The 27,049-nt window shown below is 43.7% G+C and overlaps 1 protein-coding gene and 1 long non-coding RNA gene across 9 annotated transcripts in view; one reads left to right on the plus strand and one right to left on the minus strand.

Moving 5' to 3' along the window:
• The window catches only part of KLF12 (KLF transcription factor 12), a 249,071-nt gene extending 238,177 nt beyond the window's left edge, over positions 1 to 10,894 (minus strand). For 2 of the 7 annotated variants that reach the window (XM_071741198.1, XM_071741127.1), the window contains exon 1: positions 10,750 to 10,894. The gene's annotated coding sequence lies outside the window, so the exon portion shown is untranslated. Of the gene's footprint in view, positions 1 to 7,596; positions 7,870 to 8,365; positions 8,503 to 10,528; positions 10,605 to 10,749 lie in introns of those variants that run through there. The other 5 variants (XM_071741143.1, XM_071741178.1, XM_071741169.1 and 2 more) reach the window with 5 other exon arrangements.
• LOC139794943 (uncharacterized) lies at positions 9,485 to 15,501 on the plus strand. Of its 2 annotated transcripts, none has more exons than XR_011725320.1 (2): positions 9,485 to 9,753; positions 13,118 to 15,501. It is a non-coding gene; the product is annotated as an uncharacterized lncRNA (long non-coding RNA). The 2 variants fall into 2 exon arrangements; XR_011725321.1 differs by lacking the exon at positions 9,485 to 9,753 and adding an exon at positions 10,894 to 11,082.
• Positions 15,502 to 27,049: the final 11,548 nt, after the last annotated feature.

The following is a 27,049-nucleotide window of genomic DNA, read 5'->3' on the forward strand; positions in this document are numbered from 1 at the left end:
ATTCACCTTCTTCAGCAGCTGCAAATTAAAACACTGTTCAATTATGCAAACTCTGAAAATGAAGACAGAGAAGGAATTGACAGGAGACTGGTTGACCAGTCACTTAAGAGACAGAGATATAACAAGGTTAAGTGGCTGGAAGCCAAACATATGGATAAATTCCAGGTACAAATAATGCATACATATTAATTAAAACCACTGGAATAGTTAACTACAGACCAAGTTCATATCCCATCACATGAAGATTTGTACAACTGTGTATTCTCAAAATGTTCCAGCTCCAAAAAACCACGGATGCTTGATAGAATCATAGAATTGGCTGGGTTGGAAGGGACCTCAGAGATCATCAAGTCCAACCCTTGATCCACTACTGCTGCAGTTACCAGACCATGGCACTGAGTGCCACATCCAGGCTCTTTTTAAATATCTCCAGGGACAGAGAATCCACTACTTCCCGGGGCAGCCCATTCCAATGTCTGATCACCCTCTCAGTAAAGAAATTCTTTCTAATGTCCAACCTAAACCTCCCCCAGCACAATTTGAGACCGTGCCCTCTTGTCTTGCTGAGAGTTGCCTGGGAAAAGAGACCAACCCCCACCTGGCTACCCCCTCCTTTCAGGGAGTTGTAGAGAGTGATGAGGTCTCCTCTGAGCCTCCTCTTCTCCAGGCTGAACAGCCCCAGCTCCCTCAGCCTCCCCTCATAGGATCTGTCTTCAGATCTTCAATTAGGTCTTCATGCAGACCTAAGTGACACTCTACTGATGGCATTATTTAATTTGATTTAGATGATTATAATGGTCTCTTCTGATCTTCAAATCAATTAATTTGATCCTATGTTGGGATCTTGTTTTCTCACTTCACTAAGTCCTGACCCCAGTGAGTATATCTTCATATGACTCCAGGGTACCTTCCTTCTGCTATTTGTTTCAATACCAACATGTCCACCACCATCAAAAGGCTGTAAGCAGAACCAGCCATCATCCGAAGCCATCCTTCAAGATGACACCAAACTCAAAATGCAGCTTCACTCTTCAATTAAGACTTCAAACACACACTTTTCAAAGTCTTTTCCCTTGGTTATTGAAGACTTAAACTGCATTTTACACACTACCCTGTCAGGGGTACCTAACTTTAGCTCAGCACACAGGGGAAGTTTTAAGCCCCCTCCTCAAAACTCCATGTTTACACAGAAGATTGCTGTACAGAGAGCTAAGGAAGCCTGCATCAGGCACCAAGAAGAAAGATTATATTTATATAGCAAACCAGCCTGGGAGTACTTCTAAATCACTTGACTGAGAGCCCTGTTTTAAGCTGGAAGCCTCCTACTAGACAGAGAGCACTAGAGAGGTCACCAAAACCAGGGTTTGTATTACAAACCAGGAGAACTAATTGAATTCAGCATCTGTGGGGCTAAATACAAACTTATTCATCCAGGCAGAAATCCTCAAAAATCATTGCAATTTATACGTTTGTTACATGTGGCTTTGCTGCTCCTATGACACCTGCAGCATTGTCAAAATGCTTTTAAGGACACAGTTCCTGTGCTTGACGTGGTTGCCAATACTCAAGCTTCCAACTGTTCAACTTTTAAGCTGAAAACACTGTAATGTCTGATGAATACCAAATGGAATTACTGTTTTAGATCACATCAAATGATTACCCTAGCATGTGTCTCATTTCTACTCCTGACTATAAAAACTACTTCTACGGATTCTTTGATATAAGTTTTCAGGTTTGCTGAATTAGTTTCAACACTGTGTAACACAAGGAGAATATTCCCACTGTTTTCTTACATCAAATATTTAACAGAAATGCAAAGATGACCTTTTGTGCTACCCTCACGTTTCTATTTATGGTATCACAGTAATATCCAAGGAGCCAGCCTGGACAGGGGGTGTGATCCTGGCTGGCACTGGGGGTGCTGAAAGACAGTCCAACACCTACAACCAAATACAGGGAAGCATCCACACCCCACCTACCCCGCTCTCTGGTTGAGCAGAAGCTGCCACAGAAAGCCACTGCCTTGCCAGTAGGGCAAGGAACTATCCCTCAGGCAGAGTAAGTAGCAATTTTAAATAGATATATATTTACAACATATATATAAATAGCATTAAGAGCTTTAAGCCTTTTTGATCAGATGGGTTGAAAGCACAACAACGCCAGATACATTTTTAAGAAAAAAGCAGGGATGGGGCAAAGAGTTGTTGAAGTTGCTACACTCCTCATAAAATGAAGGAAGCTTTAAAATAATCCAGGGTCCAAAAATTTGGCTTGGAGTAACAATTCATGACTGTTCCATTCAGGCCAGAAGAGTTACAGCAAGAGGGTACCAGGAATCAGCACTCCTCACCCAAAGAGGCAGCACTGCTGGCAAGATCCAAGAGGCAGAATGATAGCTAAATACACAAGGAGAAGAACTGATGGACAGGAATGTGCAACACTGGGAGCAGAACTCATGCCAAGAATCAAATTTCTCCTTCTACTTTAATTCTTTCTTTTTTTTTACAGTGAGGAAAAAGACATGGCACTGAAAGCCACACATATGTAGAATTTCAGTAATACTTGGGGGGATCTGAAAGTACAGGTATTTTTTATTTCTGATGGCAGACTTAGGCTATGTTCACAAGAGGACTTGGGCACCAAACGCTGAGCTCCCAGTGCTGTCTCTCCTGTTGGAAACCATAATTTAATCAGCAAGTACCAAAAGCCACAAGAGAAGCCCACAGAAACTGCTGTTCTTTCCTCACCACCACCAAATCCTGCAGGGACTGGAATGTTTCTCCCAGGATTTCAGCAGAACAGGTCTCCTCTCACATATCTTAAACCAAGTAAAGTGCATGCACCAATGCATGAGCTAAATATCTGAGACTTCTACTACAGTCAGACAGCACAGTGGGCTTCTGATGGTCTTTTGACCACAAGAATGATTTTGGTCTTGCTTTTTCATTACACACTTCTGGTGCAAGGATGAGCTAGACTCCTCTTTTTGGGAAAGAATGTATTTTACTCAAGCTTTTTGCCTCAACTGACTTAGGCAAGTGTCTGTGATTGCTATGCATAGCCTCAAGCCTCCCATCCCTGCCTAGCCCACATGCTTTTTTAGTATGACAATGAAAAAGAAATATTGTCTTCCTAAATCCAGCAACATGTGAAACCTAGCAGAGAGCACATCTCCAGCAAGCACAAAATAAATCTCTGATACTGGCTAGGATGCAGAGAACAAAAAGTACACCAACTCTCATAGTTTTCTATTTGTGCTACGCCTGTATTCAAACGTTCTATGTGACTAGGGTAAACTTTACCCCAATAGAGTCACAACCAAAAGTAGAAATCTATCACCTTCTCAATACTGGAAGGTCCAGAATTATTGGTACATACTCTAATTTAGACAAATGTCAAAGACATTTAAGCAAAATGTTGATTTAGTATTTACCTAGAAGTCAATATGCCAATGCTTTTCCAAATACAGCAGCCTCCAAATCCCCCCACTAACTAGACTGCATTTCCATGCTCTCCTTTTCAAAAGGTGAAAAATAACCTATTTTGCTCACCTTTTTCTTTATAAAATTCTGCAGGGCATTGTCTGTACCAAAGATTTCCTTGGTTAGATGGAACCAGTGAAAAATTAAGTCGCCTTGTAACTGTTACCAATTTATAAAAACTGGAAAGTAATGTTTTCCCTCACCACTGTTTTAAGAGAAATCTTTTCATTTCCCATTTAACCCAAAATTTCTCAAAACTGAAAGATTCTCTGAAAAAGGAACTGGAAGAGCTCCAACTACTGTCCAGTACTTAAAAAGATTTTAAAGTGTCATCAATCACAGCTCTTCCCATGCTTTTCTAGAGCACTGCCTACCCACCCACTTCAAGGCTAACTCAAAACTTTTATACCAATATTGCATACTCAAAATACTGATAAAAAAAAAAAGTCCATTATTTTGATTTGATTGTTCAGATTCATGTCAAATGTTACTACATAATACCCACAGCCATAATTTTTTCCCTAGGAAGAACTGGCAGCTGTTAATACCAAATACCTCAGTGGTTTCCTTGGATGACAATGTGTTAACACAACTACTATAAAAGGTGTCTTCAATTTTTAGCAGACCATCGGAAAACAATGGTCCCATGGGAAAAAAAAAGAAATAATATCCACTCTAAATCACTCAGTTGCAGTTATTCTTTGAAATGCAAGTAATACTGCATTATTCCATTTAACAAACTTCAATCATTTCAGCTGCAATTCTCAGTGAGTGCTTCTGCAAAGTTTGATCTGAAAGTGTTGGAGAACACTCCTGTCACTTCTGACAATTTTGGTAGTGGGAAAAAATAATTCAGAGTATTTTGTTTGGAAATATTCTCCCTCATGGATCCACAGAAGAGAGAAACTGCTGGGGTTAGATAGCTGCCTTTACCCATGCCAATACCAGTCTGTCAAGACTCGAGCAAAATACCTGAGAATTACAGCTTGACCATACTCAGGAAGCCTTCCAGAACTCATTGGTAAGATCTCCAGCTCCTGAAACAGACCCAAACTTACTACTTCCAACCATCTTGAGCTTTTTGCACAACACCTGCACCAACTCAGCCAGCTGGCATCACTGTGTTTCCCTAACTGCTGTCAAGGACCTAAGGCTCCTGAAAAAGAGATGCAACACCACACCACCACCAAAGCCCTTCTTGGCCAAGGCAGAAAAAAAGAAACAGTTTAGACTGTCAGCAGGACCAGCATAACCTTGTGCTCTTTACAGCTCTGACCTCTGGACAATGCCCCACACTCATGAGGCGTGAGGGTTATTCCTTGCCACCTTTCAGAGAGGGTAACAAATAGCTATCAAAGCAGCTATCAGTAGGCACACCTGACAAAACTGAGACCAGGACTCAGATCTTCCAAAACAATACATCATCTGATTAATTATCCCTTTTGCAGCACTGATGTCCAAGGACATTTGATAGTTTTACTGTTCTACGTTTTAACGATGAGAACACACCCACCCCACAGCCAGGAACAAAGCTCCAGATTTCTGAGTCCATCATTATTCTGCTATGTAGCAAATACTGTGCCAGCCCTTAGCAAAGAGCATGCTTCATTCTCCTCCTGGAGGCTGGTTCACAGAGAAGACAAAAGCTTGCCACTGCTAACCAGACATTCTGTAACTCAAGTGCTGCAGGTCTGTGCTGCAACTCCAAAGTCTGCCAACGCCAGCACTAGCAGCAACACAAGAAAGGACAAACACCATTGTACATGAGGGCATTTGGTTAAAAAAAAAAAAAAAAAAAAAAAAGGACATACCCCACAAAACTACAGATATTACTAGAATTGCGTTCAGAGAGTAGAAAATGCCACTGTGCAAGTCTTGGCAAACTTTATTCAGTGTCACTGAGCATATACTTCTAATACTCTTATCAAGGGATCTCCCTTGACCCTAACACACACGTTTCTAGTCCTGACACACCTTAGCATCCTTGTGATTTTACTGAACTCAAACTATTTTTTTAAAGGAATAACAGTAAGCAAGCCAACACCTAGACAAGCCCTACCCTTGTGCTTGCAGCTGAAGGGGCTCCTCTGACACAGAAGCTGATGTTCACAGATGTGGAACACATGAAGAAACATAGTTAGGATGAACCAGATAGTCTCTGAACACATTTCACATGACTTCACATATTCACTCCCATGTTTTACTATTTCAGTAGAGAAACACTGGCATGGCTCATGCCACCATCCATTCCCAAAAATGCAGGAAATGACAGAAAGTTATAGGACCAAGGCACACCATAATTTAAAGTTGTCTTCTCCAAATCAAAACACATCATTCTGCAGTAGACATAAATAAAAAAAAATTAAAAAAAAAAGTATATTATAATTTGATTTTGGTTTAGACCAAAGTCTAAGACATCATGCTGTCTGATTAACACCACAAAATTTTACACTGAACTCAAGGAAGGAAAGCCCACACAAGTTCAATTTTACATGCAGTGTAGATATACTGATTTGTAGGTGAAGCCAGGTTAATTTTCCCTTCTGTCTCCCAGTATTATTTTAGGACTCCTCTGCCACCAATATGTAAAGAAAACTAACTGAAGAATACAATTTTTCTATTACAGTTACTGCTTGGGAGCAAATATGGGAGCACAGACTCAGAATAAACTTCAAACCTACCATTCACATCAAACTTTGCAGAAGTATGAGAAAGTTCACAGATCTCAGGGAACCAAGTCTTAAGCAGATCTTCTGCACAGAAGAGCTTCCAAATGCAAACACAGCACCACTAGCAGGGTTGTTTATGCATACCTATATACGTATATAAACCAAGAGACTGCACAACTATCCTCACATTGGCCCATTTAAGCACTTTTTCAACAGTATAAGGTACATTTGCTTGTTGGTACATTTGCCAATCTCCAGTTTGTCAGCAGAGCTCTATTCCTAACAACAATTTTGACCCTGAAAATCCTCAAATATCATTCCTTTTGCTCTCTTTTTTTATTATTATTTTTTATTTTCTTTTTTTTTTTTTCTTTTACTAAGGACTTGGAGAAATCATTGAGTTGAAGCAAGAGGACTGCCTGAAGTTCACTTGTTGGTAAAGGGGATTAGGTTACATGGATCTTTTTCCACTGACAATGTTGCAAGTGTCCTTAGTACTACACCACAAAAGCCGTTCTTTTTTTCTAGCGTGAGCATGCATTTAATTCCCAAAAATTAATTTTTTCACAGCGTAGGAAGGGCAATTATTCTACGCTTTCACATTTGCACTTCCAAGACTCAAAAACTGTTTTAGAGATACAACACAACACTCCTTCCACAAAAGGAAAAGCAACAACCTGACTGCTCGACACTTTTCTTTACATCTCACTTCAAACAGCATGGTTATTATATGTTTTCCTCTTAGCTGGGCAAAGTGAGCATGCTTGTGTTTGCAGCTCCTCCTCTTTCAAAGGCGCACAGCTGCAGCTGTAGTAAACAACCACTAGTCAGAAGCTGAGAAGGTCAAAGTCTCAGTGCTGCATCCATTTCAGCTTTTCTAAAAAATGAATTTTCCACTTCAATAAATTAATTTTTCGTTTCATTCTGTGGTTACATCAAGGGAAGGCAAACCGCAATTGTCCTCCAAAAAAAACAAATCAGGATACAATACTTCAAAAGCCACAAGCAAAACACTTCATTAAAAATACTTCCCCACCTTTAATATACAAACAGCTCACTCGCAGTCTCTGACTTTACTTAAACAAAGACTTGGTCAAAAACAACCTTGTACTGACAAGACCTATTACACACTGCAAATGACACAGAAGGAACAAAGCAAGGAGGTTGGCCATCCTGAGAAGTGGTGTCAGCAGCCACGCAAGGCTCACAGAGGCGATCCAGCAGCCTGAAGCAGACAGGCATTACAACTCTGGGAAGGCTACTGTAAGCAGTTATCATGTACCCAATGATGACAAAAGGCACACAATTTCCCTTTATTTTATAAATTACCCAAAAAACCTAAAGAACAGGATGCCCTTCTAGAGCTGAAACCTGCACCAAATTACACAGACCTTCTAGAAACCCACACTGCAGCAGAGTTCCCAAGCACCCAGGACAGGTATTACCTATTTTCCTCAAAAAGATGTTAGGTATTTCTATTTAGTTATGGCAGGTACTCTCCCCATCACCTTGGTCTCGATGAAGAGGAAGTCAGTCATTACCAAAGGACATTGCAGCCCAAGCCCTTTTATGGTCCCATTCCACCATCTCCTAGGGAAAAAAGTGCTGCTCCAGCCCCACCGCATTTCAGTCTCCTCTCTCTCTCCTTCCAAGTAAAACTCTGCTCACACACATTCAGGTTTGGCTCATCCCGACAGAAACAGCTGGCAGAGGACTCCGCGATTAGCCTGTCCTGGAATCCTGAAGTTTATTTTTAAAAGTTGTTACACACAGTCCACTTGATCCCTCAGGGACCTTTCCAACAAAGGTTTTTCTACAAGAGAGCGCAGGAAGGCCTTGAAACACTACCACAAAGTATCACTAAGGAAAAAAAAAAAATAATTAAAAATACCTCATTTCCCATCCCCCCTTCTTGACACGTCTGATACTGCTTCACTATCAGCAGCAGAAACCAAACAGTATCTCCCACATCCTAAACTCCTTCCCAGCCCTTCCAACACATGTGCACTCATCAAAAGCCCCACAGCATAATTCCTCTTCAAAAAAAGCCTCTTTTTTTCCCCCCCCACAGCCGGGGGATGGAAAAGAACGTACGATGTTCCACAGCCCTCCTCAATTGCTATTGACTACTCCGTGAACAGGGGGAAGAAAAAAAAAAGAAAAAAAAAAAAAAGGAAAAATAAGAATAAAAGGGAGAGGAAAGAAGGAAAATACCGTCATTGTTGTTGTGGGGGCAGCGAGGGATACGGGGTGTGGGTGGTGTTTTGGGGAGGGGTGCTGCTCCCCGGCCGCCGAGGGGGTGATGTCATCCTGCCCGGATCCAGCCCGGGCACCGCCGGCAGCGCAGCGGCACGGCAGCAGCTCCCACCGGCTGCCAAAACCTCCGGCAGCACCGACAAGGAGGGGAGGGGAAAAAAAAAAAATTAAAAAAAAAAAAAAAAAAATTGAAAAAAAAAAAAAAAAAAGCCGCATGCGATGTTTCTCCTTCGCTATGCGCGGTCGGGTCATGACTGGTAGGTGAGACACCGGCTTGCAGACAGCGGTTTCAAGTTGATTACGTCCCATTAGATACTGTGTGTCGTGTCCTCCTCCCCCCCCCGCCTCCTCCCCGAGCACGAATTATCTATTAAAATAAATAAATAAATAAGCAGGCTCGGTTTATGCAGCCTTACGTCACTCATAAAATGCTCCTATCGCCCCATCTGTGACCTATTCAGCACACTTACTAATCCCACGCTAAGACCACTTTGCTGTCCCTGTACATTTCGGAGTTGGAGACCAACCAGAAAGCAGAAAATGGAGCCCATATACGCCACTGCTATATAAAGCAGCCTCGCAAAGTTGGCGCGAATATCTACCTGCCGTGGTGAGGGAAAAAAAAAAAAAAAAAAAAAAAAAGAAAAGAAAAAAAAAAAAAAGCAGGAAGGAGAAAAATACATTTCATGATGGATAATTAAAAGCAATAAATCGGTTTACTTACTTATTCAGGGGGAAAGAGACCGCCAAAAGCTAGCAGGATTTTAAACCCTGATGCAAGTGAACTTCTCTTCGGTGCCTCCTACCAAAGGAGCTCGCACCTGGTCCTTAAGAGCGTAAAAACCGCTTCTTTTGCAAGCTTATTTTTGGGGGAGCGAACGCCTCGCCAAGACCCGAAAAAAAAAAAAAAAAAATCCCACAAAAAACCAAAACAAAAAACCAACCCCGCTGCCTGGAGCGGAGCATCGCATCCCTGCAAACCACGGAGAGGGGGGGGGAACATAAAATAACCCATCGGGTTGCTCCTATCCGCCTCCCCCCTCCCCCCAACCAAGAAAAAGAAAAAAAAAAAAAAGGAAAAAAAAAACCCCAAGAAAACAACAAAAAACACAAACAAAAAACCGCACCACCCGTTGGGGGCGAGATTTTGGGAGGAGAAAGGGTTGGGAGCCCAAATTTCCTCCCAGTGCGTCTACCCGGTTGCAGCAGCAGCGGAAAGGTTGCGGTGGGCTTCCCAGGGTGACGGCGGTGCCATGGGGCACAGGCTTTTAATGCAAATACCAGCGGTTTGCTCCCCAAGCAACGCCGGCCGACTGCTGGAAGCGCAAGTGTTTGTTTTACATAAGGTAATTATTTTGGTAGAAGGTAATACGGCGTTACTCTAGTTTTTGCCCCTATATAACGTTACAGCCAATTCTCTCCCTTTGTAGCGTTACACTCTGATTTTTTACTTGGTGTTATTTTTTTAGTATTTATTAGTACATGTTAATTTTTTTTCCCCACACATACACACCCCCCCAAAGGCGCAGGGGCACCGCAGCCGCTCGCCCCTCTACCCCCGCCCAGGGGCGGCAGCACAAAGGGCTGGGCGCTCCCAGCCCGCTGTTCCTCACTCCTCGCTTATCGCTTTTTATTTTTTCCCCCCGCTTTTTTCACCGCCCCCCCCCCCCCCCCCCCCATCCCTCCTCCCCCTCCCTCCTCTCCCCTCCCCCATCCCCCACCTAAAGCCTCAGCGGGAAAAGTTGAGGGAAAAGTTCGGGCCGGGGGCGGCCCCCAGCACCCTGCACACATACAGTCACACCCTCCCCTCCAACCCCCCCTCAGGCATCGCTGCCGCCGGGGCACCGGGAGGGATGGAGGGAGGGAAGGGATGGCGGGAGAGGGGGGGGGGGGGGGGGAGGGCACCGCTGTTAACCCCCGGCTCCCCCCGGTGGTGCTGGGGGAAGGAGAAGGGGGGGGGCGCCCTGCCCCCGCTCTTCTTTTAAATTATTTAACTTCAGTATAGGAGCGATTATTTTTTTTTCTAAAAAAAAAACAGAAAAAGCTGACTGGGACAGCAGCAGCAGTAAAAAATATACACGTTCGCCGTTTATTCTTATAAGAAAGGGAATCGGCACAGACCTGAGCAGAAGCGGCAGAGCAGGAGAAACTGTTTCCTCCCCCTGACACGGGGTCCCCGCTCTCTCTCCTGTCTGTCTGTCTGTCCGCCCCGCTCTCCCCGGGCGGGCAGTCACCCACTCTCACACAGCGCACAGCACCGGCGGAGGAGCCCGGGCTCACCGCCTTTCCCGGGAAATGAATGGGGGCAGCCCGGAGAACCGCGGCGCTCGCCGCCGACTTACCCGCGTCACATGATGAGCCGGGGGCAGGGTGGGCCGAGGGTGGAGGAGGCTCCCGGCGCCGCCTCGCCTCGCCTCGCCTCTCGGTGGGGCCGCCGCCGCGACACCCCACCGGCCGCTCAGACAAAGGGTCCAGTCCGGACCGCTGTCCCCCTCCCCAGCTCCCAGCCCCTTGCTACGGTCGCGGCGGGCGCCGGTGGCGTCGCTGGCATGCGGCGCGTCCCCGCCCCCACCGGCAGCCGGGCGGGGGGAAGGGAGGGGCCGCACCCCCGCCCCTCGGCCGCCCCGGCGCCCGGTGCGCTGCCCGCCCCGCCCCGCCCCGGAGGGGTGGGGAAGGTAACGCCCGGCCGCACCGCCCTCCGCCCGGCTTCGGCACTGGCTCCGGTCCCGGCCCACCCCGCCCGGCCGCGGGGGGCAGGGCAGCGGGGCGCCGAGGGGAGGGGCAGGGCGGTGGGGCCTCCGGGGGCGCCGCAGGGAGGGGCAGGGCGGGGCCGGTAGCAGGGGGGGCCGCGGTGGCGCCGAGGGGAGGCCCGGGGCGGGGGAGCCGCTGAGGGCAGGCGGGGCGGGAACAGGTTAACGGGGCACGGAGGGAGGCTCGGCGGGGTGCGGGGCGACGGGGGAGACCGGGGAGGGAGGATACGGGGCGATGGGGACGCTGAGGGAAGGCCTGAGGGGGGTGGGGCGGTGGTGGCGCTGAGAGGAGCTCCGGAGGGCGGACACGACAGGGTGGAGGGGGAGCTGAGGGGAGCCCCGGGGGGTGGACGGGGAGTTGAGGGGAGCCCCGGGGGTGGAGGGGGGAGCTGAGGGGAGCCCCGGGAGGGGAGAGGGGGAGCTGAGGGGAGCCCCGGGGGACACGGTGATGAGGGGAACCCCGGAGAGAACAAGGAGATGGGGGCGCTGAGGGGAGCACCGTGAGGGGACAAGGGTCTGGGGACGCTGAGCGGAGCCCCGGGGTGACGCGGCGATGGGGGCTCTGAGGGGAGTGCGGATGGGGACAAGGCGGCGGTGACACCGCCCTGGGTAGCCCTGTGGCGGGGGAGGCTTCGGAGGCTTCGCGGGGAGCCCCCGGGGAGTGGGCGGGGGCGGCGGGCGGGGCCCGGGCGCGGTGACCGGGGGCCGCGGGGCGGGAGGGACCGTCCCAGGGCCGCGCTGCCGGCGGGGAGCGGGAGGCCGGCGGCGGGGGCGGTAGCGGTGGCAGTAAGGGTGGCGGTGGAGGTGGCAGCGTTCGCCTCCTGTGCTCGTCCCCGCTTGCCATGCTGGGCGCTGCCGTCCGCGCAGGTACCTGGAGGGCTGGCAGGAGTTGAGTGTTGCAAACCTTTTCCTTTTTACGGGTTTTTTTGTTTTTTTTTTTTTTGTTCGTCTGTTTTGGGGTTTTATGGTTTTTATTATAATTTAGTTTTTTCACACAGACGCACTGCAGCTTATGAGAATTATGAGATATGTTTTGTTACTTTGTTGGGTTTTTTTTTCTGCTTGGTGGTCAGCACCTAATTCTGAGTCGTGCCTCTGCAAACCGAGAACTTGCGGGAAGATTTTTCAGATGTAAGGGCTGCATTAATGGCCATTAATAGCTACATACAGAGAAACACATGCCAAAATCTTAATGTTTGTTTAAAATACAAACTTTTTTTGTTACATGGATGTTTTAAAAGAACTTTTAAAGCCTTAGGAAACAAAACATATAAATCCTGAGAGTTTCAGAAGCAAATCTCTTATTTCTTTTCAAAAGCATTCTTGCACATACACGTGTACACTGTGAAAAATTTTTGCGGGAAGATCCGTGGCCCTTGCCAGACCAGTGTCCAAGCTACTAAGCTGGCCTGATTGGTTACCTCGGGATTCCCTTGCCTTGTAGAGCCTTTTGTTAATGTAAAGCTGATGTGGCTGATTTCTGCCTCCTCCCTCATGACTCCTGTTGTTTGAAGTAAACAGTGTGGCCAGAGTGGAAGTGAGCTTTGACCAGCCCTGGCTGCTAAGATGGTTTCTGGACAATGTTCAGGGAGTATTTAGTTTACAGAAGCTTAATAGCCTTAAGAATAGGATGGCCACGCTCAACTCTGGCAAAAGCCATGGGCAGAGCAGGTAGATAATGGCAGGCTCCCTAGGAGTCCTTGCCCCTTGTCCTCCTCAAATCTTGGCTCAGCAGCTTCAGAGGATCCCATTCATAACAATAATTTGGCAAATGAAGTGCAAGAAGAGGGATCCCTTGTCTGGTAGGTTGGCCCATAGTGTGTTTGCAAAAGCCTGGGTATATAGCTTGGGTATTTACAGGAAAAGCCAGGCTGAGCTCAGGTAAATAATTACTGCGAAAACGCTATTACTTTCAGTAAATACAAACTCATGTTTGCTTCTGTACACAGTATTTACCAAGGGAGCCAGAAGAACTAGATCCAATGCTTGTTCCTTTTGAGGATTTCATGCCAACTGCCTGAAATACATCTATGCATCACTCCACATGTTTTCCCTGTTACTGGTCCTCTGCCACCTTTTGGCATAAGCAGCTTAGGTAACATAACCCTCTTGCTATTTGTCCCTGCATCTTACCTTTGTCTCCACAAGGCTGAAAAAAGAAGGTGGAATAGCAAATAAGAAATGTTAAAATGGATATAAAGAGAACTCTACCTTGTAGTCTATGTAAGTATATGTCTCTGCAAGATATAAAGGGGAATTGACATGGTTTGCTATTATAATTTTGCTTCTAGTGTTGTCACTTCCTTTGGAGAAAAGGGTGTAGAGTTAAAATGCAGTCCAATGACCCCAGCAATGTATATCCTTATTGGTTTAGATGCAGAACCAGTTCCAACAACTCTCCATAAGTGACATACATGATTCATTAGGTTTCAAAAGATTTTTCCCAAGTCAAAAGTTAGCGTTTGTAACACAGCGTTTCAAAAGATAAAATATGCAATCCCATAGGAAGCAGACTACTATGGAACACTAGAAGCATTCCCTGGATAGGTGAGTAGCTTAAATTCAGATTTATCAATAAAAAGCATGAGCATTAACATTCGTCCTTCTTAACCACTTGGAATGGGGAGCAACAATTTCCCAGAGCTGACTGTGCTGCAGAGAAAAACTGGTTTCTACCTACTGAGGTTAAAGGATTAATGAATACTTGGCACATGAAAAATGAATAGTGATAGCAGGAAGAAGATTGCATGTAGACAGAGCGATAAGGTGGGTAACAGAGAAACATCATGTTGCACACATTGCTGTGCCCTGGGAAGCAGATGAAGCTCATTTCCATTGAATTTCAGATAAAATATTTAAACCCATCAATATTTATTTTGTCATATTTAGAAATATTTTATTCATTTCTCTAATATATCTGAGGAAATCATCTAGAAGAGGGGTTGGCTGAGTGACATTTGGTGATAAAATTTGTTCTCTGTGAGCTTCATTATGTGTGATGTTGGCTGTTTACATGGTCTATTGCCTGCTACTAAGAACTATTACCCATATGCATGAATTTGCAGGGCAGTATCTAAAGCAAAAATATGTAGCAACATTCATAGGAGAAATATATTACATGATTATTTATCAATAGATTGATACAGAAGTAGGGATATTACACATTAGTATTTGATATATATCATAGATGTAGAGAGAAATGTAGTTCTCAATCACATGCTTTTATGGAAAATCTGTCCTACTAAATCACTGTCTTGGCTCACTCCATATACCTGACCTCTCTGTTTTAATTCTTATCTAGATTAACAAAGCTGAGCATACATTCTCTATTTGAAAATGTTCTGGCTTACATTTTAGCACTGAAATGCTTTGGAAACACTGTGTATTTATAAAGGTTTAGAAAGTTCTCTTTTTTCTTCATTTTTTTCTTGGAAGAAGGGTCTTTACTCACATTTCCTTTTAGTCAATGAGTCTGTTCAGCACGCCAAATTTTCAGAAAGAAGAGTCTTCTGGAGTTTTGAAATGGGAACCTTAATAGTGCATTGCCATATACAATGCTGAAAACAGAAATACATGCTTTTGGAAGCTAGGAGAGCAAATTGACCCACAGAACATTTTTGTTTACTTACTTTTTCATAAGCCTGACAAGTATGTTCATGTGTGTATTTTAGACTTTTTCCATAATTCTTCTCCACTGCTGCCATATTGCCTACAGAACAGTGCTACTAATTCACTTAATTACTGACTCCCATCACTTGGATTCCCAAGTGGCTCCTTTCAGTATTCCTGTAGCTCCCCAATGGAGTTTCCTAAAAATTACTAAAAAGAAGGTCCTATAAGATATCCCCATAATGTTCCTCAGCCTCTCACCTGTCCTGTATTTGTCCTTCACTGATACAGAATTTTCTTCACCATTCCTCCCCAGTATCCACTGTCTTATTTGCATTTTGTCTTAGATCCTAGCCCAGCAGATGTGCTAATAAGTTCAGCAATGTCTACCTGTAAATAAAGTATGTTTTAAGTCTTGGGCTTTTTGTTTTGCTTTGTTTTTAATTGAATCATAATGAATCAATCATTTTTTCGAAAGGGGGAATGGCATCACCAGCAGAGAGCACACTGGAACCTCCGAACAAAAGCAAACAGAAAATCAATAGCATATTTTAACAATGCAAGCCTGAAACAAATAAAGATACATCTGAAGTAAATCAGTAATGTGCTGAATATTGAGAGATTTTTGTCTTTTAAATTAACACCAGTCATAAAAATCACTCTTATCTATTGTTTATTCCATTTCAGCTTGTATTCAATTTTCTAACTCAAATAAACTAAAAGAAAAAAAAAAAATCAACCTTACTATCCAAACCAAAAACTAAATGTGTTTTTATTTGGAATGCATGGCTAGGCAAAAGCTTTAACAAATTACATGATATATTTTAGAAGACAGATTGTGTTCATTTGCTGAACTTAGGGAAACCTTTGGGTTGACAGATAATCAATTCAAATACCTGCAGTTGAGGGATTGTATTACTAATTCCTTTCACAAGCCTTCCCTTTTGGATACAGACACGTAAATTTTTTTGGTCAAGGAATTGACCACATCAGCAGATCCAGCCTTTTGGGTATGGTTGCTGTCTTGCACGCCAGTCTCTGATCATCTGCCAAGTGCTTCCTCCACTCATTCTCCACTCAGCTCCGCGTGGACGTGGGGGCCTCGGTGCTTTATCTGACAGCCACCATCAAGCTGCAGACTGCAGACTTTTGGGGGGTAAGGATGTCAGCTTCTGTTTCTCTGAATCTACTTCACATGCACTGCACTGAAATCAAATGCTAGGGTTTGTAGTCAGCTTCGAGGTGCCCATTAACCAAAATGATCAGTGTGAAACGTGTGAGTATGACTGACAAGTGGCTCTATCCTGTTTCATGGGACTTGCTCAAGCATCAGCAGTAATGTTCCTTGGGTATGAGCACTGGAACACACCACCGGGCCACTTTTGTGCTTTTTCTGTATTTTGTTTAAACCAATTTGTTCCTTCTTAGACAATCAGGAAATCTTCCCTTCTGCCCAATCTCCTTATAAAAAAAAAAAAAAACCCAACCAAAACGACCTGGCTTCAGTTCATTAATGGCAGTGGTAGAGTACACAATGCAGCCTCTCTGATACGATGAAGTATATAATGCAGAATAGTTCAGTTACACTGCATGAAAGAGTAAAATTATAATGTGATATAATAGGTGCATGTTTTTCTCTAGGGGCAGAGATCAAAATACTCAATTTGCCAGATTTAGAATAGCAATGTTGCCAAGATACATATTCTAGGAAAGTAGGGCCGTGCAGTATTAATGCTTCACTCCCTTGATCCGAAAGCTCCGTACCCTTTCTATAACCTTGGATTGAGATCATGTACTATTTTTTTTAATTTTAAAATTTCCTTCTTTTAGCCCTTGAAAGGTTATGCTCTTATTTAAGAGGCAGGAGAACAGGAGGAACAGTACCTTATTTAGTATGATCCAACACTGGCAAAAGTGAAGGGAATCATCAAGGAACATGTTCTAGGAAAGGAGGAGGTTTTGGACTTTGCATCTCTCCAATGTTTGGTTAATGTTTTAGTAAGGAAAAAAAATTGACACAAACATTTCCTGGCTTTGAACATTATGTCAGTTTGACACCCAGGAACAGAACGGGCTGCTGTGGATTTTCATTTAAAAACTCTGTAGCTGAATTTATAGACCCAAGCTTCACCCTGAGAAAATTTCTTACGTAATTTTAAGCTCCATGTTCAATTTCATTATCTCAGCTGCTCATAGTGAATACTGTGGGTTTTGGTTGGTTAGGAGGGGAGAAAGGAAAAAAAAAAAGAATTAGTGGAATCTTTTATTCTCTTAAAGAATGCTTTATAAAGAGAGGCATACTGTATATGAACCTTAAAGCTGCTACATCTCTTAGCAAGATAGAGGCATGGCGTGGGATGATCTTTCCAAATTTGCCTTGTAACTGCCACTGTGTTGTGTTCCTGTGGCTCTCAGTTATCCTGCCCTCCACTCTGTCTTTGTAGAACTGGTGGTGTGCAATTTGTTCCCTGTGCAGGGGCTTCATAGGCTGCAAAAGAAGTTCTGCACATGAAAGAGCTGGAGGAACAGTTTCAAAGCCAGAAGAAATGTTTCAGAACTGTTTTGGTTTTGTGCATAGGATTGAGAAGGGTTCTGCAGGCAGGACAGCAAAGGAGCACATTCAGCTGAGCATGGATCTGATTTCAGACCTAGTGGGCAGCAAAAAACATATTATCAGAGCAATCTTTCACTCTGTTCTTGACAGGTTTTATGCATAAAAATACTTTAAAGAAATTCTGTTCTTACCCCAGTTGTTTTTAATTCAGCAAAGTTCTTTGTTCTTTGGAGGTGTTAAGTAAGTTACAACAGAATAAATCTCCAAACAAATAATCATTTTGATGCTTTTTCTTTTCTTGGACAGCATTCCTTCTTTCCCATCTTCCATCCTGATGCCTTCCTGTGTTACTAAGGCATTCATGTTGGTAATTTTTTATTTCAATGCCACACAATTTGGCTTTGCCAATACCAGAATCTCTTGGATTCAGGAAATATTTACTCAGTCTCAGGAGTGGAAAAGATTCAGAATCAGACTGGAAATGAGACACATTGAAAGTGGTTCTTTTCAACACTTGTTGTTTCAGCAGGTTGGCTTGAAATGCCTGGGTTTGCACCTGGGCATCATGGACATATCCATGGTTGTGGTGATTTCTGGATCATATGTTTTCTGGATAAAAGGTTGGTGGCTCACAAGAGGTTTCATCTGGGCTCAGTTGTACGTATCACATTTCAGTGAGTAAATTTTATTTTTTTTAATGTGTTACAATTTTTTTTTTAAGTGGGGATTTTCACAGATTATTAACCGTAGTTGTGCCACTGGGTATCAATCTAACAGCCGAAAAACATAAGCATCATATTGTAGCAATTACTTACTTAATGTTTGGGGTTGTTGGTGTGGGTTTTTTTGGGGTTTTTTGGTGTTATTTTGGATTATTTTTTTAATAAGAATGTATTAATTTGAGTGACTGCAACTCTTAGTAAATACCAGTTATCAATTCTCTTTCTAATGACAACTGATGACATGATTTTTACAAATGGTTGAGCACTTGGCAAATGCTAACTGTAGAAATTGAATGAGCTGAAAGAAACTCCAGCCTGCCCTATTGTCACTACTGAGCTGACAGATGGGAAAAAGAGGAGGAGGTTGTGATGCTCTCCCAGAAGCCCAGGGGCACACAACAAAATGACTGCTGAAGTGCCTTGAAAGACCAGAAGTGAGAGAGAAGCAGATTTCTGACTAGCAGACATCACCCAACTTTTTCTTCAGAAGTTCCCCTCTGTAACACAGCCCCTCCAAACGGGCTGACCAAATTGTCTGAGGAGCAGCCAGCACCAGAGCTCATTTGAGCCTCAGCGGCGGAGGTGAAACTGGATTTTCCATGTAGGAAGGAGGAGCTGGAGCCAGGCTGCCTATTGCAGCAGCTGCTAGGAGAGTGGGAGGGCAGGGCTACCATTAGGGCTGCCCCAAGCAGGTGGCCCAAATGACAGCATCTGCTGCTGCCCTGGACACCATCACCTGCCTGTGCATCAGCAGCATGGCTGGAGTGCTTGGCTACCCTGGCCGTCTGCTGCTGCAAACAGCTTCCCACTCTGCCAGTGTCTAAGCAGGAGGGAAAATCCCCTGGTATGTGGAAAAGCATGTAAGCATCAGAATAAGAACTGAGAAATTAGCAATATCCTATCTTTCACCTATCTTTTCCCCCCCCTCTCCCTCCTTCAATTATTCTAATGTGTCGCTTTTGATTTTGTAAAAAGTGACTCGAGAAGTTAAAAGTACCAAACTTCAGTAGCTTCACCCATATGTGCTGCACGCCTCAGGCTAGACAGCACATATTGGTAGCCAGACTGAGAAGAACATTTACCACATTACCTCTTAAAAACTCACTTTATTTTTCTTGTTGAGCTGGCTCCCATCCAATGTGACACTCCACTGTGAGCCATGCAGTGACAAGCAACAGCCTCCATGGAAACACACCGGAGCATGAGGCCAGTCATGGGGTAGAGAAAAGGCAGCTCTGTCCTTTTCCTTAGTCTGCCACGTTTTTTTCTCTGAACAAGCTTTCTTTTCATTTTTAAAGCATTGTTAGGTGCACCTCTCCTATGCCACCCTGTCTTCGGTATGTATCTTGGAGAACTTCAAAGTTACACTAAACCTGGAAAACGTGGGGCTGATTGCAAGGCATCACCATCTCACACCCCCACCTTTAGGGACCTCCACTCCTCTTTTATATGTGATGGATCCAGGAGGGGATCTGCCTCTGCAATGAGACACAAATAAATGCCAGCCACAGTGGCTGTAGGTTTAAAAGGTTCTGCAGACTGGGTATCTTTTCCTGGAAAAAGAGGAGTTAGTAAAGGGAAATAGCATGTTGGAAATTTCCTTGATGTCTTTCAGAATTTTACATACTCCCACTTTGCCCAGGAAGAGGTTTATAGGAAAAGAGGAGGTGCAGGGGAAATATTAAGCAGGTTGCTCTGCCAGTAGAGCAGTAGAGTGCACAGGAAGACTTTGATGGTCAGGATGCCCTGAGTAGGAAATCCCTCTTCATCTTGGCTGTGTCTGCCTCTCCATCACACTCCCCACCTAAAAGCAGCATCCAAAATTACCAAATGCCATTATTATATATTCATGATGTACTTTTTCTTTCAATATTTCTCCGAAATTTTTTTTCTTTTCTTCTTTTTTTCCTTTTCCCTTTTTGGTTTTTTTTTTTTTTCCCAGACTGCCCTGAAGTAAATCTCTCAGCCTGGCTCTCCCCATTCAGCCAATGACCCAGGTAGCTGCTTGGCATTGTTCCAAGCATTTTAGCATTTCACAGATGACAAGCTAACTCCAGCAAAATTTGAAAGCCTACAGGCAAGCTGCTGCTGTGCTTAACTACTAGATACCTGCCTTTATGTCCACAGACAACGTGACAATACCAGGTTTCACCACACAGCTCCTGTAAGCTCCTGGTACTGAATTCATTCATAATGTGCAGTGTGAAATTCCCATTCTTGATGTATCACAGGGAGAATCAGGTGCCTGGGATTCACCACAGCCAGAGTACTGAGCAGGGAGCCTCCTAAACTAACAAAGAATGACTGAAAACAAATATATAGTAGAATTTCACCTGCCTCAGCACTTAAGGTGCCTAAGTGTGTGTTGCAAGGCTTACTGCATTGGGAGTCACAGCCTGGTACTCTCTTCTTGAGCTGAGCACCTTAGCCATCTTTTCCAGAGGCTGAATCAGCCTCCTCATTTTTTTTCAGTGATGCATCTGTACCCAAGCAATATGTAGATGACATGTATTACAATATGTAATAAGGCTTATACAATATGTATAATGCTCATATATATATATATATATGTTTCGAACTACAACAACAATAATAATGCACAGCAGGCTTCAAGGTGATGTGTCTCCTATCTTTCTTCTCCCAGCAGTGTTCCTTTATTAGCTGTGCTTTCCTAAGGGACTGGGATATTGACTATAGACATTTACATCAGGACCAGCCATGCTCTCCCCCTCTCTAATGGAGAAAGATACTCACCTCTAGGGCTTAACTCATCCTATAATAGCTTTCTAAGCTTTACTGACATCACCAGACATCTTTGTCATGCCATACACCTCAGTGAACACTCAGGAGCACATTTGGCATCAGCATGGATGGACTTCAGCTGTCTTGACACTGATTTGGTCACTCCCCGTGTCTTTGCTTTCCCAAGAGCTTTAGATGTTTGTGGGCAACACCAAGTCAGCAAGGCTAATTCTGCTCTGAAATCTTTTAGGCATAACAGCAAATCTCTATAAATCTAGACACTGTTTCCCTAGTTCAATTTCCTCACGAGACTCTTTGTCCCAGATGTCTCAGAGGTATGGGAAAACTAATGGCACAGCAAGGCACCATAAGGGAAATCAATCCCCTGGCTTCCTAAGTGACACTTTCTGATCTATTGGAATTACTTCTCTGAGATCACCAATGGCTCTAGGACTCCACTTAACATCCTGAATATCTGTTTACAATGTGTGATGCAAGGCCCTGAGATAATGTAATTTTTAACATCCACACTGAGTTAGCGGTCCTGGGTGTGTTTATAAAGCTGGGGATGTGGCCCATGAACTCTGTGTATCTTCCTAGTATCTTTCAAACAACTTTCACCTTTTCTTCTCTTTTTCATAATTTACCTCTTATTCCAAGAGAGCCTGCTCATTCCAGTGTCTTTATAGTCTAATACATTAAAAAGAAACTTTGTTGGCTACCGTTAAAGCACTTTATATCACTTTAAATCACTTGCAGTACTACAGAAATACTGCAGAGAATGCCATCTAATTTACATAAAGTCACCCAGAGGTTAATTAGTATATGGAGGTAAATTTCCAAAAGAGTGCACCAGGAAAAAAGCAGCGAAAAGCAATTCTTTCCTTAATTGGTTTTGTACACACACCTCTCATTCTATGTTTTACAAATGTACTCAGTAATTTCTGTCTTCATTTTCTGGGAAGATTGCATGTCAGGTAGAAAGGAAGTCTGTCATTGTATCTGTCTGAGTGGTTACTTGCTGACCTTTTGTTGTGGGATAGAATTTGGAATTTAGATAGATTTGGAAACATTGCCATCACATGGCATCACAATTGCATGGTAGGCTCTGTAACGCTACATTCGTGTGCATCCTCTGCAGTGGAAAAAAATAATCCCCAGATATCTTTCTATTTGAATAACTGCTGGCATAAAAAACTTATGTTAGAATTACATAAAACAGTACATGTTCCCAGCTCTGTCTACATTGTCAGACAGAGGCAAGGTGCTCACCTTGCAAGTCCGGGTGCTGAAGGAAGAGCAGAGGAATTAATGTTATTAGAGGCAACTGTGATTATTTTGCTATTTGAAGAGAAAAACTCTGAGGGATCATCAGAAACTGTCCCAGGTGAGCAAGGAAGAGTCCAGTCTTGGAGCCTTCCTGTATTCATCTCTGACTCTGGACACCCTGACCTGTGTGTTGGAGCTGAAACCCATCTCTGGTTCCTGAAACTTCAGTAGAAGTGGTTATGCTCTTCCACCAGAGCTTTAATGGGCACAGTCTAGGTTCATTCAAAGACTGTACTTCTTTCAGCAACAGCAGCATACACTTCCACTGTCAAGACCTAGGAAACATGATGGCTTACACTACAGTGTTTTAGTAAGGGTTTTTGGCATGAGCATTTATTGTAACTAGGCTTACCTGAATCATGATAACCTAGAAACTCTTAACAGTGTTGAGTTTGTCCTTTTAAATATTAAATAAAACCTACGTTTTCATAGAGGCTTTGGAGCTATTCTAACGTCTTTCTCTGAAGCAAGCAGAAATCCCTACATCAGGTTGAACAGCAGTAGCAGACTGCCAAGACTTCAGCTTTGTTTCCTTCAGGGTTAGACAAGGCGTTTCAGGGTGGTGAGACAAAGCCATCCCAGGGGTGGATGCAAGGATCTGCTCACCTTCATGCTAGAAACAGAGCACCTCCTCCCCTGGATGCAGGAGATGAAACCCACAAGCACACCACACTGTGCAGCCTCCACTGCCTTCCTTATCACTCCGTGCCCTCTCCACAGTGTGAAGGTGGTGGCTCTACCACTGGTCCCTTGGAGGAAAAAGTGGGTTTGCAGTTCTGTAAATGTTATTTCTGGTGGGCATTTCTACAAAGGCTGCCTAGAAAGCAGACCTGATGCAAACATTTTCATCATGAGGGATGAAATGGTGCAACCTCTCACATGAAAGTGCACATCACATTTGGCAGTGCTGAAATAAGGTAATCAGAGCCCTTCCACTTACCCTGGTCATTAATAACTCTGTCCTTGACAAGTAACATCCCTGTGTTCAGTCAAAAGTTGTAGTATCATAAGAATACTAATAATCAACATTGAATTTATTTATTCTACTTTACGCATCCATTGTTCCTTATTATTCTTGGCGCCTAAGAAAGTGTTCTTTCTCTTCCTTCAAACAGCTCTTGTCTATTGTTGGTGTTTACAATCTTCTTATTGTTGCTGACAGTTCTCCTGTTCCCTCCCTGTCATTGTTTAGCAAAGCTAAATGCATTTCTTTATTTTAATCTTTCTTGAAAAGTCAATCCCTTAATTAGAATCTATCATCGTGGAGTTCCATGGGATGTCTGCAGGCAAAAGACCACTAAGGTTATTTTCTTACTAACTATGCTCAGAGGCAGGACATTTGTTAGTGTTGTTGATGGTGTTAGGTTTTTGTTGTTTGGTTGTATGTTGGTTTTTTTTAAGACTTTATATCGAAGGGAAAGGCAAAAGGCAGAATTCATTAAATAAGATTCTAAAAGGATCAAAGCCTACAAGATGTAGAAAGCGATTATTTTCTCAGATGGGATTTTAAACTGAAATATGCAAAGACAAACCTGAAAGCCAGAGGTTTGGAGAATGAGTGTGTCAAAATCTCCCTCTAAAACATATTTTAAGACTATACTTGTGAAAGAAGGCTGTCAAACGCTGATCGATTGTCTCTCCTACAAATTACTGATGAGCTTCAGGAAATGTGGAAAAACTCCTTCATTCCTAACCTGTCAAATACATTTTGCTAAAGAGACATTTGGAAATTCAGTGGAAAGAGCACTAATGCAAAAAAAAAAAAAAAAAAAAAGAAGCCTATATTGTCCTTTCTCGCCTTTGTCTCCAGTTTTGCTCACTGATCTGTCCACATGGAAGTTTTTTAGGAAGGGTTTAGCTCTTTTAGCATGCAATGGAAGAAGACTAAGAGCATCTTTACCCAGAAATCACAACAACTGCTTGAAATAAGTTTTGAGGGGCTTCTTGGTGTGTCTTTTCTGTGTACCTCTTAGGGATGTAGATTCTTTACACATGCAATTGTCCTCTACAGCAGCACACATACTGATCTAGATAATAAATGTAGTAACAACCTTCCTGAGGGGCATATCTTTCACCCTACACATATATTTTCTGTAGATATTTGAGTATTTCTGTAGTTATATTTCTCATGCTGTGATGTCACATTAACTATTTCATTGCCCATGAGCTAAACCAGAAGTATCCTCGATTGGCCATACCAGGTAAGGGCATTCCACCAAGGTAATCTGAAAGCATCTTTTTTACTTTTGCTTTTGCCTTTGCCTTCTCTTTCCCTTTCTCCCTTTCCCTTTCTTTTCTCTTTCTTTTCTCTTTCTTTTCTCTTTCTTTTCCCTTTCTTTTCTCTTTCCTTCCCTTCCCTTTCTTTCTCTTTTCCTCTTTCTCTCTTTCTCTCTTTCTCTCCTTCTCTCTTTCTCTTTCTCTCTTTCCCTCTTTCTCTCTTTCTTTCTCTCTCTCTTTTTCTCTTTCCCTCTTTCCCTACCTACCTACCTATCTACCTACCTATCCCTGTCCACCATTTCACAATACAAGGATTATTAAATCCAGGTACATAGTGTGGCATCCTCACGACTGCTCATGTTGAATTCTGTTCTGTTACTGCTGTGTCACTCAGTCACTTCTCCTGGGTCCTCTGTTGTATTGATGCCTACTTCCAGTGTTAAAATTAGTCTTTTTATGGCATTTTTCCTTCATCTGGTAAGTAAATCCTAGCAGCTTCAACGTCCTTGTCCTTGCCATGTCAACAACTGTATTTTTTACATCAGTCCTTGACCTGAAGTGACAGCTGAAGACCTAAAGACCGCAAATGACAATTGTCAATACAATGCCAAAAGATCACACTAACAATTTAGCAATTTACAAGTTAGTGTTTGGAGCTGTGCCCTGGTTACTTGCACAGATGAAGCCTGAGAACAAGTACCTGTTAGGCCATACCATTACTGTGCCTTTGGGGATGCCCATGTCTTTTTGTATGAGCTTCACATCAGACACAGCATTCTGTGCCACCTGACACCTCCATATCCCCCTGGAGAGCAACCACATCCCATGTCCACACTGTCCATCTCATTCCCCTTTTCCACAACTCTTAGAATCATAGAATCATAGAATTGGCTGGGTTGGAAGCGACCTCAGAGATCATCAAGTCCAACCCCTGATCCACTACTGCTGCAGTTACCAGACCATGGCACTGAGTGCCACATCCAGTCTCTTTTTAAATATCTCCAGGGACGGAGAACCCACCACTTCTCGGGGCAGCCCATTCCAATGCTTGATCACCCTCTCAGTAAAGAAATTCTTTCTAATGTCCAACCTAAACCTCCCCTGGCACAACTTAAGACCTCTTGTGCCCTCTTGTCTTTCTGAGAGCTGCCTGGGAAAAGAGACCAACCCCCACTTGGCTACAACCTCCCCTCTTCCTCATTCCCCTCTGTTACAGCTGCTGAAGCAGACTGCCTTTCTCTTCCCTGCCCTCCTTTTGCCCATGTGACCTTTCCTGTGCCACCCACACAGTGGCTTAACTCAAGCAGCAGCAGAGCTTACTCCCTTCACAAATATCCCCAGCACTCTGATTTAAGCATTCTTGTGCTATTTAGGAGCTGCAGCCTAAAACCCTGACAGTTCAGAAACTCTCCCATTTCCAGGGTGAAATAGGTAACACCAAAGACTCTGGAAGCTGAGTCCAGTAGATGAAGACCCTTCTGGTTATTTCAGAAGAGGTTGGGCATCTTACCTTTGTACTCAGCCTTGATGAGGCTGCACCTCAAGTACTGTGTGTGCAGTTTTGGGCACCACAGTATAGGAAGGGCACTGAGGTGCTGGAGAGAGTGCAGAGAAGGGCAACCAAGCTGATAAGGGGTCTGGAGAACATGTCTTACAAGGAAAGGCTGAGGGAGCTGGGGCTGTTCAGTCAGGAGAAGAGGAAGTTGAGTGGAAATCTTATCATCCTCTACAACTACCTGAAAGGAGGCTGTAGTGAGGTGGGTGTTGGCCTCTTCTCCCTAGTGAAAAGACAAGAGGTAATGGATTCAAGCTGCACCAGGGGAGGTTCAAATTAGGTATTAGGAAAAAATTCTTCACTGAAAGAGTGATGAGGCATTGGAACAGATTGCCGAGGTTTGTAGTGAGGTTGCCATCTCTGGAGGTATTAAAAAAACAGTTTTATGTGGCACTCTGGGAGATGGTTTAGTGCTTAATGTGTTGGACTCGATTATCTTGAAGGTCCTTTCCAGCCATGATGATTCTATGATTTTATCTTGTCTGGTCAGTCTGAAGCATCTTAGGTGAAAGACATGGGGCACTTCCTGACACTGGTCTGCATCTGGGCTGGTTCAAAACTTTTATTTGAGGGATTTGACAGCAGACCAGGGTGTTTATGGAAGGTAAACATCCAGTGGGTTAGACAGTGCAGGAGAGTAAGGAACTTGTATCCCTGGGATTTAGACATGGAGTTTGTCCAACTCCCAATAAAATTTTGAAAAGTTTATGTGTTGCTCCTCCAAAAATCTATCAAGAAATTGCATGTGCTAATACTCCTATGCCTAGACACCTATTCCTATATACACTTTGATTTTTAAAGAAATCCCTATATTTATTTGCATGACTAAATGACATGACTGCTTCAAAAGGCCCTTGGCATACAGCTCTCCACTGTGCATTGTACACTGCAGCTCCTTCCCAGGCCAAGGTGCCAAACACTCTGAAGTTCAGCCATCCTGGTACTGTAAATGGGGAGATTCATTCCTTCTGTGTAAATAGGACACAAACTAGCTTTCAGGTAGTGTAGAAAACCAGAAATGAATGCTTTTTCCCTTAAAAGAGTAAAAAGCATCTGTAGAAGGAAGACCCGCCCTTTAAAAGCATGAAAAATATTTAAATTTATCAAAGAACAAAATATTTTTAAATGATGCAACACAAAACAGTCACTGACGCCTCTACTGAA

Source organism: Heliangelus exortis, chromosome 1, assembly GCF_036169615.1.
Source record: "Heliangelus exortis chromosome 1, bHelExo1.hap1, whole genome shotgun sequence".
NCBI classification, from domain to species: domain Eukaryota; kingdom Metazoa; phylum Chordata; class Aves; order Apodiformes; family Trochilidae; genus Heliangelus; species Heliangelus exortis.